A 19282-nucleotide genomic window follows, 5' to 3' on the forward strand; every position below is an offset into this window, starting at 1 on the left:
ATGCTGTTCTTTTGAAACATCCCACCCTCACCTTCTCCCACAGAGTTCAAAAGTCTGTTCTGTATTTCTGTGTCTCTTTTTCTGTTTTGCATATAGGGTTATCGTTACCATCTTTCTAAATTCCATATATATGTGTTAGTATGCTGTAATGTTCTTTATCTTTCTGGCTTACTTCACTCTGTATAGTGGGCTCCAGTTTCATCCATCTCATTAGAACTGATTCAAATGAATTCTTTTTAACGGCTGAGTAATATTCCATGGTGTATATGTACCACAGCTTCCTTATCCATTCATCTGCTGATGGGCATCTAGGTTGCTTCCATGTCCTGGCTATTATAAACAGTGCTGCGATGAACATTGGGGTGCACGTGTCTCTCAGATCTGGTTTCCTCAGTGTGTATGCCCAGAAGTGGGATTGCTGGGTCATATGGCAGTTCTATTTCCAGTTTATCATTTATTTTCTTTCTCTTTTTTCTTTTTTTGTTCTTTCATTCTTCCTTCTCTTCTTCTACCTCTCTTTCATTTCTCTTCTTTCTTCCATTTTATCCCCATTCTTTCAGGTAATGCCTTGTGGACCATTTGTTGAAGTTGGGATTTTATTCTGTGTAAATCAGGAAGCAATTAGAAAGTTTTAAGCAAAAGAGTGATGTGAATTGACTTAGCATTTACATCTGATTCCTGTGTTGAGAACAGACTCACGTGGGGAGAGTGGGGCAGTGGGGAAGCTGATATAGCTCAAAGAGAATGATGGCTTGAGTTAGAGTGGCAGTGATGGAGGCAATGAAAAGTGATCAGCTTCTAGTTATTTATTTTGAACATAGAGCCATCTTGATTTGCTAATGAATTGAAAAGTGAAAGAGAAACAGATAGTAAGTGGTATTCTGGAGCCAGCTCATTAGAGTTCATGAGAACCAATAGCTAAATTTTTAGGAATTTTGTAAGCCAGTTGTTAAGCACAAACTGTGTTCAGTTCAGTTCAGTCGCTCAGTCGCGTCCGACTCTTTGCAACCCCATGAACCACAGCACGCCAGGCCTCCCTACCCATCACCAACTCCTGGAGTCCACCCAAACCCATGTCCATCGAGTCGGTGGTGCCATCCAACCATCTCATCCTCTGTCGTCCCCTTCTCCTCCTGCCCTCAATCTTTCCCAGCATCAGGGTCTTTTCCAATGAGTCAGCTCTTCACATAAGGTGGCCAAAGTATTGGAGTTTCAGCTTCAACATCAGTCCTTCCAGTGAACACCCAGGACTGATCTCTTTTAAGATGGACTGGTTGGATCTCCTTGCAGTCCAAGGGACTCTCAAGAGTCTTCTCCAACACCACAGTTCAAAAGCATCAATTCTTCTGTTTTCAGCTTTCTTTATAGTCCAACTGTCACATCCATACATGACCACTGGAAAAACCATAGCCTTGACTAGACGGACCTTTGTTGGCAAAATAATGTCTCTGCTTTTTAATATGCTGTCTAGTTTGATCATAATTTTCCTTACAAGAAGTAAGCATATTTTAATTTCATGGCTGCAATCACCATCTGCAGTGATTTTGGAGCCCAGAAAAATAAAGTCTGACACTGTGTCCACTGTTTCCCCATCTATTTGCCATGAAGTGATGGGACCGGATGCCATGATCTTAGTTTTCTGAATGTTGAGCTTTAAGTCAACTTTTTCACTCTCTCTTTCACTTTCATCAAGAGGCTCTTTAGTTCTTCTTCACTTTCTGCCATAAGGGTGGTGTTTTAATTATATAAACTTCTAATTAAAAATTGTATTAAAACAAAGGTAATGAATACCAAAAAAAAAAAAGCCTCATCATTTCCTAGTTATTTTACTGCATTTTACAATTACCTAAGCTCTTGAAGTTATTTACATCTTTGGTTATCTGTATGGTGGAAATATTACATGAAGAGCGAGTATGCATCTCTTTGCAACTTAGTATTCAGTGATGTGATCTTTGCTGCTAGAAATGCATAACTGTGGGAGTATTTATACACAGAAAGTTGGACCTTCTCCTACTGCCCACCCTGTTACAAAACTTCTTACATGTTTACCAGAAAATCGTTGGAAAAAAGGAGTCAAAAATGAGCTCAAGGTTTTTAGTTTAAAAAATTGGAAGAAAGGAATTTTCATTTACCAGGTTCAGGAAAAATGTAGACACTGGGGCTTGGAAAACCATAGTTTGGTTTTGAACATTTTGAATTTAACATAACAACTATTCATCTGATTGGAATTGTTAAATAGGGTGTTGGATATACAAATCTGGGGTTCAGGGGAGAGGTCCTGGGTGAAGATGTTTTTGAGAGTCATCAGCATTTTCATGATATTTAATGCCAGGTGACAAGATATGATCAGGGAAGTGAGTTAGATAGAGAAACACAATCTTAGGACAATTTCCAGGGTCCTCCAACTTTTAAAGATCAGAATGAAGGCCAGGAACCATCCCAGGAGACCAAGAAGACTAGCTAATGGAAGTAGAAAGAGAACCAGGAAGGTGTGATGTGCTAGAAACCAAGGGAAGAAAGGACTTCCAAAGAGAGGAAGAGACCATGTCAAATGCTAATAGGCCAAGTAAAACAATGATCATTGGATTTAGCAACATAGAAATGTTGATGACTCTGAAAGAAAAGTGGATAAAAAGCCTGATTGACATGGATTTCAAGAGAAAATGGGAGGAAAAGAAGTAGAAACTGTGAGTAAAGGCAACTGTTTCCAGATTTTTAAAAAAAATTTTATTTTTTTATTTATTCATGTATTTATTTTTGACTGTTCTGTGTCTTGTTGCTGCACTTGGGCTTTTCCCTGGTTGAGGGGAGCTGGGGCTACTCTTTAATCGCAATGCTCAGGTTTCTCACTGTGGTGGCTTCTATTGTTGCGAAGCTCGGCCTCTAGGGCTCACAGGCATCCTTAGTTGTGGCTCCCAGGCTCTAGAGCTCAGGCTCAATAGTTGTGTCTGGGCTTAGTTGCTCCGTGGCATGTGGGGTCTTCCTGGATCAGGGATCGAACCTGTGTCTCCTGCATTGGCAGGTGGATTCTTTACCACTGACCCACAGAGGAAGCCTCAGAATTTTTATTGACAAAGGAGTAGAGGATTGCAGTAGTTTTTGAAGCATCACATGAGTTTAATAAAAGTTCTCTTTTCTTTTAAGATGAGGTATATTTAGGCATGTCTGATGGTTGAAATAATTTGGTGGAGAAAGAAATATTGATGATAAAGAAGAGAAGTTAGCAGTTGCTAAGACAATGCCCTTGGGAAGGATTCAGCTATAGGTAGATTGGGAAATATGATGGTGGGAACCTGTGAAGTTTCCATCTGATTGCCTCCATTTTCTCAGTGAAATAGGAAGCAAGTTTATCAGCTAAGCTGGGAAGGGGAGAGGAGATTTGGGAGGTTTTAAGAGAAGAGAGGATGTTTAGACTCAAGAAACATAGAACCGCCAGGTAGCACTAAGGATCCACTCAACATTAGTAGTAATTAATTTTAAGTAAAACCAGTCAGCTTAGCTATGAGTTTCCTCCAGCTGGGTTCAGCTGCCTGCCTGCTACATGGAAAGTAGTGTTTAGAGCGATGAATCATGGGGGTATCATCTGGGAAAGGAGGTGGGTGGCTGAGATATGTTGGAGAACAAGAACATTGGAAGAGAGGAGCTCAAGGAACTAGGAGGCCAGGTATTAGAAGGATCACGTACATGAAATTTGAAATCACTGAGAATTTTGGTAGGTATCAAGTTGAAAACAGTTATAACCAGGAGCTAGAATCTTCTAGAAATGAAGGGGAGTAATGCAGAAATCAGTAAATGGCTGTAACAAGAACAGGTAATGGGTAGTATTTTTAGGGAGAAATGAGGGATGAAAAATGGCAAAGAGAAGAAAGGAGGATACCTCCTCCACCCCCAAGCTCTGTAATAAATGGGTGTGGATGACAGAAGGACTGTAAATTGTAAAGGGATTTATGAAGCATGAAATCAGAGGGAGTAATTGAAGAGTTTGCAATATGGGGTCTTGGTTGATGACAGATTCTGAGTTCTAGAGAAATCAGGTAGGAGGATGATATGGGATCAGAACAGGAGATGCATAGAGCCAGCTGGACTTGGAATATGTAGGAGGATCTGACAGTCTTGGGAGCCTTGCAGAATGTAGTGCATGTTACAGTCAGTCCTGATGGTCTCATGTGCAGACTAGGACTACTGCTGAGAAGGGAGGGGTTTCTTTCCAGGAACATGCAGAATTCTGGGGCTTCTTTTTCAAGCCAACTTAGTGCTCAGTAGAGGCTTGTGGAGGGGTAGTTTACTAAGAGTGCGAAAGCTCTACAGGCCACCTCTACTCCTGCATAATATTTGTTCCTTCTTTTTAGCCCTTAGCTCACCAAGATTTAATACTGTTTTACTTTACAGTCTTCTGAAACACTAGAAGTTCACTTGCCTATGTCTGTGTCCCTAGTCCTAGCATTCTCCTATAATATGCTCAGGAATATGAACAAGTGAATGAATGAATAAGGATTTGAAAGAACGGTAAATCTCTAAAGATCTAGTGTTGGAAAAAAAACAAACAAGCAAAGTGAGAAGCAGCTTCTGCTCCCACCCAAGATCTTTCCTCAACAGACTTCTCCCTCCTGAATCTTGAACTCACTAGACTTGTTGACTCCCACTGGCAAACTTAGCCAAGCCCTTCACACTTTGTCTTTCTGACTGGACTGCATCATCCTCTGTAAACAGGTGTAACTCTAGTACATGAAGGGCTTTCCAGGTGGCACTAGTGATAAAGAACCCTCCTGCCAGTGCAGGAGACACGAGAGACATGGGTTCGATCCCTGGGTCGGGAAGGTCCCTGAAGAAGGGAATGGCAACCCACTCCAGTATTCTTGCCCAGAGAATCCCATGGAAAGAGGAGCCTGGGGGGCTATAGTCCTTGGAGTCACAAATAGTTGGACACAACTGAAGTGACTTAGCACACAGCCAAAACATGAATCTAGTGACCAAGCTCCAACTCTCCTCATCCTGACCTACCTCACTGCTTGCCAGCTTCTGAGAGAGGGCTTTGAGCACAAGTTTTGCCCCTTCATTGGTGTGTTTAGGATGACCTGGTAAGCTACCTGGCCTCACTTTTGTGGCCCTCATAAGCAGTATCCGGGGACTTGCCTGGTGGTCCAGTGGTTAAGAGTCCACCTTGCAATGCAGGGATGCAGGTTCAATCCCTGGTTGGGGAACTCAGATCCTATATGCCACAGGGCAACTAAGTCAGCATGCCAAAACTAGAAAGTCCATGTGCTGCAACAAAAGACCCCACATGACACAATGAATATGCCACAGCTAAAATTCAATATAGCCAAATAAAATGTTTTTTAAAAAGCAATATCCGGCTGCATCCCCTCAACCCAAAGCAACCATTGCTTATGATTGCTCTTCATCCTTTAGTATACTTAGTTAATGGTGCCATCTTGTTTTGTAAGGAAATAGTAATTCTAATTAGTTTCAGGAGGCTTAGACTTGAGACCTCTTTAGGGAATAAGATGGGTGGGCTAGGGACTTTGATGTAGCTGATACTAACCTGAAATTTACTTATAAGATTTAAATTCTACATTTAGAATCATCTTTCTGAGACTGATACTTACTTTCAATTAACTGTATTTCTTGTCACACTGTGGTGAACCCTAAGATGACTACAGAGAAGGGCAAAGTCAGGGACTTTGAGATTGTTAGAATGGATGAAAGCTACATGATCAGACATGTAACCATCGAGAACAGGATAAAATAGTATGTAGTTAAATGATAGAAGGCAGGGGTCAGACCCAGCCAGAGCAGGAGAAAGAGTTTAAATGGAAGTCATCATGATCTAACAAGACTACTCGGAGGAGATGGGGTTTCATCTGGGCCTTAAAGATCAAGCAGGAGTAAGACAGAGACAAAAATATGTCATATGGAGATATTTATATTAAAGCACAACAATACAGGCATTATTGTGAGACTTCCTGGGGAGTTCACTGACCTGATGGCAGTGGAAGGTGAATATACAGGAATAATGAAAGGTAAAGTTGAGTCCGCAGCAGCAACTTTGAAATGGCCTCTCAGCTCTTCAGCTGTTGGGGGTGTAATTGCTTGATGCCTCAGCAGCTGCACTTTAAAGTCTGTGTTCTGGCTGAAACCACAGATCCCATGGAACCTTGCCAGGGATATTAAAGTAGGCTTGTTCCTGGGAGACGTGAGACTCCTCTGATGGGCGACTTGGTTTTGAAGACTACCCTAGGTCCTGACTGACTTCTTTTTCAAGATTGGGGCTGGTGGAAGGACCATTTTTAAAGTCTTTATTGAATTTGTTACAATATTGTTTCTGCTATCTGTTTTGGTTTTTTGGCCATGAGGCACATGGGATCTTAGCTCTCTGACCAGGGATTGAACCCACATCCCCTGCATTGGAAGGTGACGTCTTAACCACTGGACCACCACAGAAGTCCTTGCCTGACTTTCTCAGAACTGCTCTCTAATCAAAAATTATTCTTACCTACCCGCCTTCCTTCTCTCCCTCCTTCACGGAGCTGAGCCCTGCACCCCACTCTGTGTTTCTCTCAGTTTCTCCTGGTCCTTCACAATTACCAGCAGTGTTCCTCCAATCAGCTGCTCTGATCTGCACCAGCTTCTGCTGGGTCATCAGTGTTGTTACCCTAGTCACTGGTCTGGAGGAGTGACCAAACCAATGGTTTTTTTTTTATTTTTTAAGGTTGAGGGAATGTTTAAGACTATGAGATCCCAGTCCCAGAGTTTTATTTTAACTTCTAGAAGCTGACAGGGTCTAGGGTTTTGACTAAGTTGAACAACTTTACTGAACTAGTTGCACTGAGAAATCTGGTGTTTGAACCAAATGCATGGAAATGTAGAGATCAAATGTGTGTTAGTCACTTGTGCATGCATGTGTGTTCAGCCACTTCAGTTATGTCCAACTCTTTGAAACCCTATGGACTGCAGCCCATCAGGCTCCTCTGTCCATGGAACTCTCCAGGCAAGAATGCTGGAGTAGATACCCATTCTCTTCTCCAGCAGATCTTCCCAACCCAAGGATCGAACTTGGGTCTCCTGCATTGCAGGCAGATTCTTTACCATCTGAGCTACTTGGGAAGCCCGAATACTTAACACTATCAATATATGACATTCTCAAAAGTTTGTTTTTATCAAATAAAGCATTTAAAAATATCTTTCTTCTAAAAAAGTCTATTAAAAAATCTAAGTGGTGTATATTCCTTTTGTGAACATCAGTTTCTTAAGAATCTTCCTTTTAATTGCAGTTATGCTAACCAGGGTCATTGAGTTGTGAATCCATCTAGTCTTCTCTTGACCACATCTAGAATACTAGTTTTGCCCATTGCTACTCTGTTTTCCTCCCAGCCTAGCTAAGGGTTTGGTAATTTAGTTCAGTTAGGTACTTTCCTTCCAGTTGCAATCTTCCTTCAGTCCTAATATCTTATTTTTCTGGAAAAGTGCAAGAGCTTATATGCACAAATATAGACTATAGAGTTTTAAAATAAAACAAAATGTTATATCAAATCAAGTGTAACAGTATCTGGTTATATGTGTATATCAAATCAGCAACTGTGTTCCCAGAAAAACTAGATGAGGTTGAGGAACAGAAGGATCCTGCCATCACCTTCAGACTAAGAATCTCACAGCTTATCAATTAACAACCTTTTATTGAAAGAAATTACTGGAGTTCTTGCGTTTTCCAGTTAGTAATTTTCATATGCTAGAGAAAGTGGAACTTGACTAATTATATTTAGTTTGCATTTTAAAGGCTACTCCAAAATATTTAAAAGAGTTTAGGGGACTTCCCTGATGGTCCAGTGGTTAGGAATCCGTCTTGCAATGCAGAGGACATAGGTTTGATCCCTGGTCAGGGAACTAAGATCCCACATACCGTGGGGGCAACTAAGCCCACAAGCCACGACTACTGAGCTTGAGTATGGCAGCAAAAGATCCCTCACGCTGCAACTAAGACTCAAGGCAGCCAGATTAACAAGTAAATAAACTTCAAAAACAAATAAGTTTAGGATGCCATTCTCAGATCAGGTGTACATTCACAGCAACAGAACCGTTCCCGAACAGTCTCTATCCAGCCATTTGAAGCTAGCTGCGGGCCGTTTTGTATGCACTGTGCTTAGTTGTTCAGTTGGGTCCAACCCTTTGCGACACCGTGGACTGTAGCCCACCAGGCCCCTTTGTCCATGGGGATTCTCCAGGCAAGAATACTGGAGTGGGTTCAGTGAGTTTGGACGATTTATGTTTATGTTACTGCTTTGACTGAACTGGCATTTTAGAAGACTTTTGGAGTCTCCAAATTAATGGGTAAAATTTAGAGAGTAAGGACACTTTGGGCATTGATCATATGATCAATGTTTTCTGCCAAATACAAGTAAAGACAATTTCATTGGTTCCAGTGCAGGTCCCATTTCATTAACAATCTCATGGATTTAGTAGGTGAGGTTTTACAGAATCAGACAGTAGAACAATGAAATTAATGATGAAATCCCTGATGAAATCTGTTTTCTTCCTGGCTTTAAAAATGATCATTTATCTGTTGTTTTTGGAACAGTGGCTATTAGAGGTGTTGATTCATTGAGTTGGATTATTTATTGTAGAGAATGTTAATGTTATAACCAGAGCAGTGAAGTGCTGTTTACATTTGCTAGGAAATCGTGATTGTTTTGGTTTTATTTTTATTTTCATTTTTTATCACTAGTCTTATGTATGGTCAAAACTGTCAAGAGTGTACCTTAGGAGGAGTGTAAGGTAGGCAAACTTGCTGTCTACAGGACTAAGAGTTCCATTTAACAAACAGTTATAGTCTCAACAAACACGTACCTTCAGAAAGGACTATTTTCTTTGTTTGTGCTTTTTGACCACTGACATTTATTTTCATTTTTTAACTTTCTATTTTGAAATAATTATAGATTTGCAGGAAGTTACAAAAATAGTACACAGAGGTCCTTAAGAACCCTTCACTCAGTTTTCCCCAGTGGTAGTATCTTATATAACTACAGTACACTATCAAAACCCGAGAAATCAACTTTGGTACAACCCGCAGATCTTGTTCATGTAGGAAGGACTTTTCAAAACAAGAAATAATTCATAACAACCACAGTTGTCTTCTAAAACCTGACCTTCTTACAGGGAAGAACCTGAGTATTGTTTATTGAGCACTTCTCCACACTTTTCAGAGACAAACTCACCTGGAACTGAACTTTTTTAAAAAACTACATTACTTCTAAAATATTATCTTCACAAAGTTCAGCATGTTGAGAACAGAACAAAGTTATTGTTTCCTTTCATGAAGTATACAAAAGCTAAATGGAAAAACCATATGGGAAGGTAGAAATCAGTTGGCACAAAGTGCTTAGAAAGCTGAGTGAGGCAGGATTTCTCTTACTCACTCCATTATATAAGAAGCCTTTCAAGACAGAGGATATTGTTTTTTTATTTCCCCATATAGGATTTGCCTGAAAAGTCACAGGTGTGTGGCAGCAAGATAGGAATTTTCAAACAATAGTTTTCCTCAGAGTAACCTTCAACACACTGAGATAGAGTTTTCCCTTTTCCCCTTTTTCTTAGTTAACTGTTTTCAAGTTTGATCCACATATATACAATATGCATATATTAGAGACTTAGCAGCATATGTACATATATCAATCACAATTTTTGTAGGAAGAGGCAAGTTACACACACACAAGTTGTTTTGCGTTACTGTTTTCTTCATGGTATACTTAAACTGGGCTTCCCAGGTGGCCCTATTGATAAAGAACCCGCCGGCCGGTGCAGGAGACATAAGAGACACGGGTTTGATCTCTGGGTTGGGAAGATCCCCTGGAGAAGGGAATGGCAACCCACTCCAGTATTCTTGCCTGGAAAATCCCATGGACAGAGGAGCCTGGCAGGCTACAGTCCATTGGGTCGCAAAGAGTCAGACACGACTGAGTGACTTAGCACGCACACACACACACACTTAAGCTATTTTGAGTGCAAACACCCAAATATTCTGAGGTGAATACAGTGCTTTACTTGTCAAAATTTTTATTAGCAACAAGATATTATTGAGGTGTAAGTGACTTACCTCTCTGTATAAGTTTAAGGCATACAGCATGAAGGTTTGATTTTCATGTGCAGATTATGAAATGCTTACCACACTAAGTTGAGCTAACACTCATCTTTTCTTATAGATAAAATAGAAAGAAGAAAAGAGTAAAGGGAAAAACAATTTCTCTTTGTGATGAGAACTTACATGATTTCCTCTCTTAACATCCTATCAATATGTATCATATAGCAGTATTAGCTATGTTGTATTCCTAGTACTTACTTATTTAACTAGAAGTTATTAGCAATGAATTTAGTTTTGTGGGATAAGGATGGAACACTGTAAATATGGAAGTACTACCTTAAAGTCAATGATAAACCTGATACCATCTAGAACAGATCCAAGACTGATTTGAAGTTTCAGCTAGAATTTCATCAAGCATACTTTTTGCTTCTTAAGTCTTAATGCTGGTTGATAAAAGGAAAAGGAAACTGTTTTCTGATAACCAATTATCACAGAAGGCTTTCTGCTCAAAACATAGATGTATTTTATTCTTGGGTTCCTCTGTTTTTGAAGGGTTCAGTGTTTATTGGAGGAAGATTTATGTCAATTATCTAATCAGAAGCAGACCCCAGGCTCTGCCAGAGATATTTTGGAATGTACGATCTACTTCAAAGGAAGGTTCCACGTGTCTGTACCCAGATAAACCCAATTTTTCATAGTGAAGACCAAGGTAATTAGATTTTCTTTTTCTGAGCAAAAATTATTTTTAGGTTAAATTTAATGGGTCATATTTCTCTGCTCAGTAAATCTTGCAATTATCACTCCTCTCTGGAAAATGTAACTGGATGACCCACCAGTGTGCCAGAGCTTCTGTGGGTCACCACGGAAGCAGGACAGATGGCAGCCACACTCCAGGAAGCCCTTGAATGCAGTGTGAGGCTGGTGTCTGTGACACTCTCCAAGATCAAAACCAAGCCATCAGCTGATGGCAGTAATCCACATGCCAACATTTTTGTTTGTTTGGAATGGAAAACGCTAGGGGGAAAACGAGGATACTGGATGCCAGGAGTGTGTGGTAGAGATTTTAACCATGTTCAGTCACTGGAGAAAATCTGAACTGACCACTCTAAAGAGGGCCTTTCTTTGAAAGGAAAGTCAGTAAGTCCAGATCTAAATTCTAGACATATGTCCTCTTCTCCTGTCTCCTCTATAAGCTCTTCTGACATTGTGCAAAGCAAGAGGGACTGAGGACAAGGAATCTGACCAGACAGAAGAGTGACCCCAGGTGAGGCCCAGGAGAAAGAACCAAGGCCCTTGCATGGAGAATATACTTGAGGCACAAATGATTCTCTCTAGGAAACTAAAAAAGATTCTCCATGCCATTCCACACCCTCTAACTCCACTACCTTAAGTCTCAGCTTAGATGTCGCTTCCTCAGGAAAGGTTAACAGACTCATGTTTGGCTAACAGCCTTCTCTGTGCTCCGACAATGTGCAGTTCTTTCTCTACAGCAAGATTATCACACTGCGTTGTGATATTTGATTTTCGTACCCCTAGTAGACCACAGACTTAAGGGGACTGGGACAACGTCTCTCGTGTTTATAACTTTATTCTCAATGCTCCTAGCACTGTATCTAGCACATAGTAAATACTCACTATAAATGTGCTGTTTTGAGTCGGTGTAGTGAGGCCCAAGTGATATCCACACCCTTAATGTTTGGGATACTCAAGACTGCTTAACAAAAGTACTTGCATACCCTCAGAACCTCAATCCAGTCCAGTAGTGTTGAAATCATCTCTATAAAGTTTTGGAAAGTTCAGTCAACAGCTAAGAAGCCATTGTAAAATCACTGTAGAGCCCCACAATGACTGCACATAAAGCACATTGTTTTTATCATATGTATTGTTTTTTTAATCATAAAGTCCCTGTAGAGATGAAAAAAGGAGAAATAGCTTTAATTTCATAAGTGAAGAGAGTCAGACCTCATAGTAGAGAATTATTAACCAAGGTTATAAAAATTGATCAGCCTATTTGTGGCACCTCACAGACATGGCATCCCACAGTTCTGCATGCTCTAGTTAACTGCCACTTGAATATCCCTCTGCCACCAGTGGCCAGTCTTTATTGCCCAATGGAAAGAAGAATTGTGGAACGCTAATAATCCCCCAAAATAAAAGTTTCTGTTTCTCTAGTCGTCTTCCAAATTTTAAAGAAAGGATTAAGATAGCCATGAAATATACCTGAAAAGATAACAGGAACTGAAATAATGGGTCTAGTGAAAATCAGACGTGATCTTGTAATTTTGTTAATGTTCTTATTTTTCAGCCTTCTACACAGTTCAGTTTTTATTTTCATGAGAATTTGAATCTAAAAACTTTGAGTTTTCAAAACTCAAAACTTGAACTTTGAGTCATGTCTCTTTATATATATATATATGGTAACCAGAAACTTCTAAGACATAGTCTATGTGTAACTTCAGTCCATATTGTTGAGAGTAGTTGAGTAGTCTGTTTACACTGAGGTAAGATTAAACTGACTGATCCGATGATTTTGACCCTGTGTAGATGAACAGTAGGACTTCCCAGTTAGCACTAGTGGTAAAGAAGCCTCCTGCCAATGCAGGAGACATAAGAGACGCAGGTTCCCTGGGTCGGGAAGATCCCCTGGAGGAGGCCGTGGCAACCCACTCCAGTTTTCTTGCCTGGAGAATCCCAGGAACAGAGGAGCCTGGTGGGCTACAGGCCATGGGGTCCCAGAGTCGGACATGACTGAGACTTGGCATAGCACAGCACAGACGGACAGCAGTCTGAAAGCTCCAAAATGAGGAGCTGCCCTTTACACCATTTTACTCCAAAGTCCATTGGTTTCTATAAGAAAATAGTTCTGTTTTTTCAAGGAAGATCAGTAAAATGTAGGAGAAATCTGACACAGTTAAAAATAAATAGAGCACATTTAGTCTTCCAGGTAAAATACTGCTGGGCCTAAAAGACTGCTGAAAGATGTATGAAAGTCTAGATGTTGGATGATCCTATTCAGATACTTTTGTGTGATATACAGAGTATTGAAAGAAAAGTTACAGTACAAAGTATATAGAAAATAATACACAAGATAGAGAAAAAGCATCTGGCTACTGGAAGACTTTTTGACTGTATTATCCACTAGAAATGTTTAAGGGATCTGAAGATCTACCTTACACCTTTCAGTTCAGTTGCTCAGTCGTGTTTGACTCTTTGCAAACTCATGGCCTGCAGCATGCCAGGCTTCCCTGTCCATTACCTGGAGCTTGCTCAAAGTCATGTCCGTTAAGTCAGTGATGCCATCCAACCATCTCATCCTCTGTCATCCCCTTGTTCTCCTGCCTTCAGTCTTTCCCAGCATCAGGGTCTTTTCAAATGAGTCAGTTCTTCATATCAGGTGGCCAAAGTATTGGAGCTTCAGCTTCAGCATCAGTCCCTCCAATGAATATTCAGGACTGATCTCCTTTAGGATGGACTGGTTGGATCTCCTTGCAGTCCAAGGGACTCTCAAGAGTCTTCTCCAACACCACAGTTCAAAAGCAACAATTCTTTGGTGCTCAGCTTTCTTTATAGTTCAACTCTCTTGCACATTTAGTGATTCATATAATGTAAAATGAGATTCTCTGTAAGCACTAGATGTCCATGGTTGCCCAGTTTAAAAAAAATATGTGTTACTTTGCAATTTTGGCCAATTTTTTTTCCTGGGAGGTAAGGTGGGAGGAAGCAGGGGGTGGTGGGATATGGTAGAAGTTTCAACTTTAAAATATATTTGAGCATTCCCATTATTTAAAAGAAGGCTCATAATGTAACATGTTGTTTTATATTAATCTTAGATTATATTTATAATTAAATATAAAACTAAAGCTAAACAACTGTTACTATTATGATTTAAAAGGTAAATGTTATATACCTTAACAACTAAAAAATAATAATGATATTGTTTTAAAATAAGGAAGGAACTGTAAAACATAGTGTTAAGGAAACAAATTTCCCTATGTTTTATAGTAGAGAGTCAGGTAATGTCTAAAGATGACATCTGTAGTGAAAACAACAGTTATAACCCCAGTCTGTCTGTCTAGCCATCCATCTTTCCTTGTGTCCTTCAAAGATTTAGCATATAATTCTTAAAAAAAATGGGTAAACTTCAGCACACCAAATTCTATTGGTCAGACACTTGTAGAGGAAAGTCCTAAACTATTAAAATGAGAGTGAAAGTGAAAGTCGCTCAGTGGTGTCCAACTCTTTGTGACCCCATGGACAATGCAGTCCATGGAATTCTCCAGGTCAGAATACTGCAGTGGGTAGCCTTTCCCTTCTCCAGGGGATCTTCCCAAACCTGGGGTCAAACCCAAGTCTCCTGCATTGCAGGCAGATTCTTTACCAGCTGAGCTACCAGGGAAGCCCTGTTAACAAATAGTTGAGACTAACAAAACAACTGACAACTTTGTGACTTTTCACCAAAATGATGATGATGATGCTCAAGACGGTGTCAATCCTTGGGCACCTCTATCTTGTTTTAGGTACAGTACTGCTTGCTAAGTTAAAATTATACATAGAAGGGAAATCAGAAATGTTCAGTTTTAGAATTTTGTGTTTAATGAGATGCCAATAGCTACCTTTTACTATTACAGTGTCTGGACTTAAAATGAGGTTTGCCTCATTTCCCTGGTATGTGGGAAAATGTTATACTTCCTTGCTTTGTTCTGACAATCAATTTATTTGGTGAATGATAATGGGTAAATTGAATGAAGAGAGACTTTCTAGAATTTCTAGAATCATGTGTCTGAACAAGACATACGTTTGATCCTTTCACTTGTCAAATGTGTTGCCCAACATGGTATAAATAAGCCATGCAGTAGACTGACCAAGATTTTTATTCTTCAGTTGAATGTCATATTGTGGTGATTTTCATAAGAAATTTGACAAAATTTAATGTTATAATTTTTTTAAAGAAAGACACTAACTAACACACTCCTGGAATGTTGTCAGTGTTGAATAATTGTCATATGAGTGAAAGCTAACACCATATATAATCTATGACATGGATACCTCCTTGCATAAAAGTATTTCAACTTTATAAAACAGTGCCTCTTATCATAACCTTTCAAACTTCCTTTCCAGATCTTAAAGCAACCTGTGCTACTTCATTTGAAGAGAATTAGGTATGTTTTATTGCATTTTTATTTGTTTATTTTTAATACAAATTTTTGAAATGCATTCATTTATTTATTTTGCTGCTTTGGGTCTTAGTTGTGACACGTGGACTTAGTTGCCCTGCTGCATGTGGGATCTTAGTTCCTCTTCAGGGATTGACCCCGAGTCCCCTGCATTGGAAGGCAGATTCTTAACCACTGGACCGCCAGGAGAGTCCCTATTGCATTTGTTATACTCAGCTTTCTATTTTGTGATATAGTGGTTGTGTCTGTCTCCCTGTTTAAGTTCTTTGAAGACAAAAACTGTGCCTTTATTGACTTTTGTTTTGCTCCCTCTCCACTGTGACTAGTACAGTACTTTATATATGGACACTCCAGACTCAGGTCAATAATTGTTGAGTTGCTTTGAGATGAAATTGTTGGATAGGTTTTTAGAAAACTTCCTGTGTAATAGGCCTGTGACAAAGCTCAAATGTAATCATGACAGAGAAAGTTTTGACAGTATAAAGTTATAAACTGGCGTTCAGTTCAGTTTAGTTGCTCAGTCATGTCTGGCTCTTTGTGACCCCATGGACTGCAGCACGCCAGGCCTCCCTGTCCATCACCAACTCCCAGAGTTTACTCAAACTCTTGTCCGTTGAATCAGTGATGCCATCCAATCAGTTCATCCTCTGTCATCCCTTCTCTTCCCGCCTTCAATCTTTCCCAGCATCCAAGGAGTTAGTTCTTTGCATCAGGTGGCCAAAGTATTGGAGTTTCAGCGTCAACATCAGTCCTTTCAATGAATATTCAGGGTTGATTTTCTTTAGGATGGACTGGTTGGATCTCCTTGCAGTCCAAGGGATTCTCAAGAGTCTTCTCCAACACCACAGTTCAAAAGCATCAGTTCTTCGGCGCTCAGCTTTCTTTATAGTCCAACTCTTATATCCATACATAACTACTGGAAAAACCACAGCTTTGACTAGACAGACCTTTGTTGGCAAAGTAATGTCTCTGCTTTTTAAAGACATTTTTCATCATTTAAGCTTCAAGCATGTGATATGTGACTGAATGGAATTCCTGGAGAACTGTATTAATGTGTTCCAAAGGGCTGAATCCTGAGGAAAGAATTAGGAGTGCACCTTCAGAGATGCAGCCTAGTTTCAGCCTAGAGACCCCACAGAGACTCAGACAGAGACTCAGAGTCTTTGAGTGTCTCCTGAGGAGGTGAGGATAGGCAGTGGACTACTGCAGGGGCAGGGACTCTGGGTGCAGTGGACCTGGGTATGGCTGGGTGCAGCAGACTTGGGTATGGCATAAGCCCTCTTGGAGGAGGTCACCATTAACCCCACCATAGAGCTACCAGAACTTGCCCAGGACTGGGAAATAGACCGCTGGAGGGCACAAACAGAACCTTGTGCACCAGGACCCAGGAGAAAGGAGCAGGGACCCCACAGGAGACTGACCAGACTTGTCCGTGAGCGTCCAGGAGTCTCTGGCAGAGGCGTGGGCCGTGCTGGCCTGCTGCAGGGTGGGGGGCACAGAGTGCAGCAGTGCCTGCCTGGGACCTTCTGGAGGAGGTCGCCATTATCTTCATTACCTCCACCACAGTTTGGCCTCAGGTCAAATAACGGGAAGGGAACACAGCCCCACCCTTCAACAGAAACTGGTGTTAGTGGTTATTATCACACCCATCTGTAAATTGGAAAGTTTAACTTTGGAACCCTTAAGCAAAAATGCTAGAAAGTCTCCATTTATCTCATTTACCCATTATCATTTACTAATCTCTGTGGGTCATCCTGCCAACCCCAGCTGTCCCCTCATCTATGTTCCTTGAAATACCAGAGTTGCTAAAGGCTTGGGGAAGCTTTGGTTTTCACATTATCTTCTTATGTACACCCTGACATCATCTCAAAAGTACAATTAGTATAATACTTACATAAAAGGTGTTTATGAGGACAAAATCAGACAAATAACTAAAGACTTAAGCACTCAATATGCTTCCCAGATAGCTCAGCAGTAAAGGAGACATGGGTTCGATCCCTGGTCAGGAAGATCCCCTGCAAACGGAAATGGCAATCCATTCCAGCATTCTTACCTGGGAAATCCCATGAACGGAGGAGCCTGGCAGGTTCAGTCCACGAGGTCACAAGGAATTGAACACTTCTTAGAGACTAAACAGCAACAGCAAGCACTCAATAGAATTAATACAGAATAGATACTTGCATGTTTCACAGATTTTACAGGGCAGCACACATCTGCTTGAAAAGTAAAAAATTCAGCCCTTTAGATTCCTGATTCCAAATTGTCAAACATTAAGTATCTTGTCATCTACATCTGGTTGATAGAATGTGAATCCTCCCCCACACCCTTTTTTTGTTTTGTTTTTTTTTTACCAGATGGCTTCAGCCGTAGATAAAGCATGGACTTTTCCATGTTTCACATGGTACTTGATGTTGTAGAATTCAGTTTTTGTGCTGTTCTTTTTTCCCCTCTTGCTATTGCCTGGATCTCATTAGAAACCATTAGTGATGTAATACTAAACCTATGGAATCTTAAACATGCTTTTAAAATCCTGTGGAATAAAGATGTCTCCTACCAAACCAAAAATGCAGTGGGAATAGACAAAGTTACATTTCTTTAAGAAAAAATGACTCATTTCATAGTTTCCAAACTGTTTTGACTGAAGCCTCTCAAAATAAACTTTCTACAATATGCAGCCTTTGATGTCTGACTTTGAAAAAAAAATCGTTTCTAAAGATACAATTCAGTCTTTTTTGGGTGTTCATGTATTTTTGCAGATTAACCTACTTTTATTTCAACCAGTGAATGACACAATATTAAATAGCCATCAGACTAAAAAAGAAAAGTATGTTTGAAGTGGTCTTAACTCCTACATAAACCAAATGTAAAGAACATGCCATATGACTTTTTAAATTACCACAAAAATAGAATTTCCAGAACATTACCAGAAAGGGGATTTGGTCCATTAAGAATAACAAAACAGTGTAGATGTCATGAAAGTGGAAGATTAGGAGTGCAGTTAAACTTAGTAATGATATTTTTGATTCATATGCTATTTCCTAGGCTAGGCAACATTTTTAATTTTTCACAGTCCTGAACCTTAATCCTTAAAGGGTAATTCAAGTTTTGGAGCTTACATGCTGCAATTTGTTTGGGGTGGCAATTTGCCATTGACTTGCCTCTGGCTTCTTTTGTGCTCTTCCAGCTGCGGGACTCAAAGGTGGTCATTTATTAAGTCCAGGTCTACATATGGCCACTGAAATAACTGGCTTTCAATCAAACCTTTATAAAAAATCCAAACAACCAGTTCTTGTGCAGTTGATCAGATTGATTTAAGACATCAGTTGCTTCTGTTCAAACAACTGTGAATGAAATAGCTGAGTAACTGAACAACCTTTTCTTTCTTTCTTTAATTCTTTTTTTCTTTTGAATGTTTCCCTTTGGAGCAGTGGGAAGGAGCTAGATTAAGATGTGCATTCTAGTTCCAACTCTTCCACCTCTATCTGATGCTTGGCAAGTTCCTTAACCTCTCAAGCCTGTACTTTCTCATCGACAAGTGGAGAGAAAAAACACTTTCCTCGTGGGTTTGTCTGAAACATTAAAAAAAAGATGTATGGCATTTGACACACCCTTAGCATATGGTAAATATAAATTTCTTTCCAGTTGCCTGAATGGCATATACGTAGCATCTTCTGCAAAAGCAGAAGATTTCTACTGTAATGATAACTTCTCAATAAAAAAATGAAGAGAATATTTGACACTCAAGTCATTAGACTATTATAAATATCAGATTCTAAGATATATCTCACTTGATCAAATTCAAGTTCTATAGCCTGATGTCTGAGATAATGGCAAGAAGGGACTGTTGCTGGAATTTATGTTATATTATGAAACCTGTATATCTAGAACTTGATATTATCTTCAAGCCTTCTACTTCTTTCCTTTCTTTCAGAGGCCCTTTTAAGCCTATTATCCAATAATATCTCTAAACTCTTCTTGAAGCTATATGCATTTTTAGCCTGGTACTAGCACTGCAAGTAATGTTTTCCAAGTGTTT

General features: G+C 39.9%; 1 protein-coding gene across 7 annotated transcripts in view; it reads left to right on the forward strand.

The window, feature by feature from the left end:
* CALD1 (caldesmon 1) overlaps positions 1 to 19282 on the forward strand; it is a 227603-nt gene that overhangs the window by 55401 nt on the left and 152920 nt on the right. For 6 of the 7 annotated variants that reach the window (XM_043463767.1, XM_043463770.1, XM_043463769.1 and 3 more), the window contains exon 2: positions 15191 to 15231. The exons of the other annotated variant lie outside the window; for it this stretch is intronic. The gene's annotated coding sequence lies outside the window, so the exon portion shown is untranslated. The remainder of the gene's footprint in view (positions 1 to 15190; positions 15232 to 19282) is intronic. 7 annotated transcript variants of the gene reach the window in all.

This window comes from Cervus canadensis, chromosome 3, assembly GCF_019320065.1.
Source record: "Cervus canadensis isolate Bull #8, Minnesota chromosome 3, ASM1932006v1, whole genome shotgun sequence".
In the NCBI taxonomy this organism is placed as follows: Eukaryota; Metazoa; Chordata; class Mammalia; order Artiodactyla; family Cervidae; genus Cervus; species Cervus canadensis.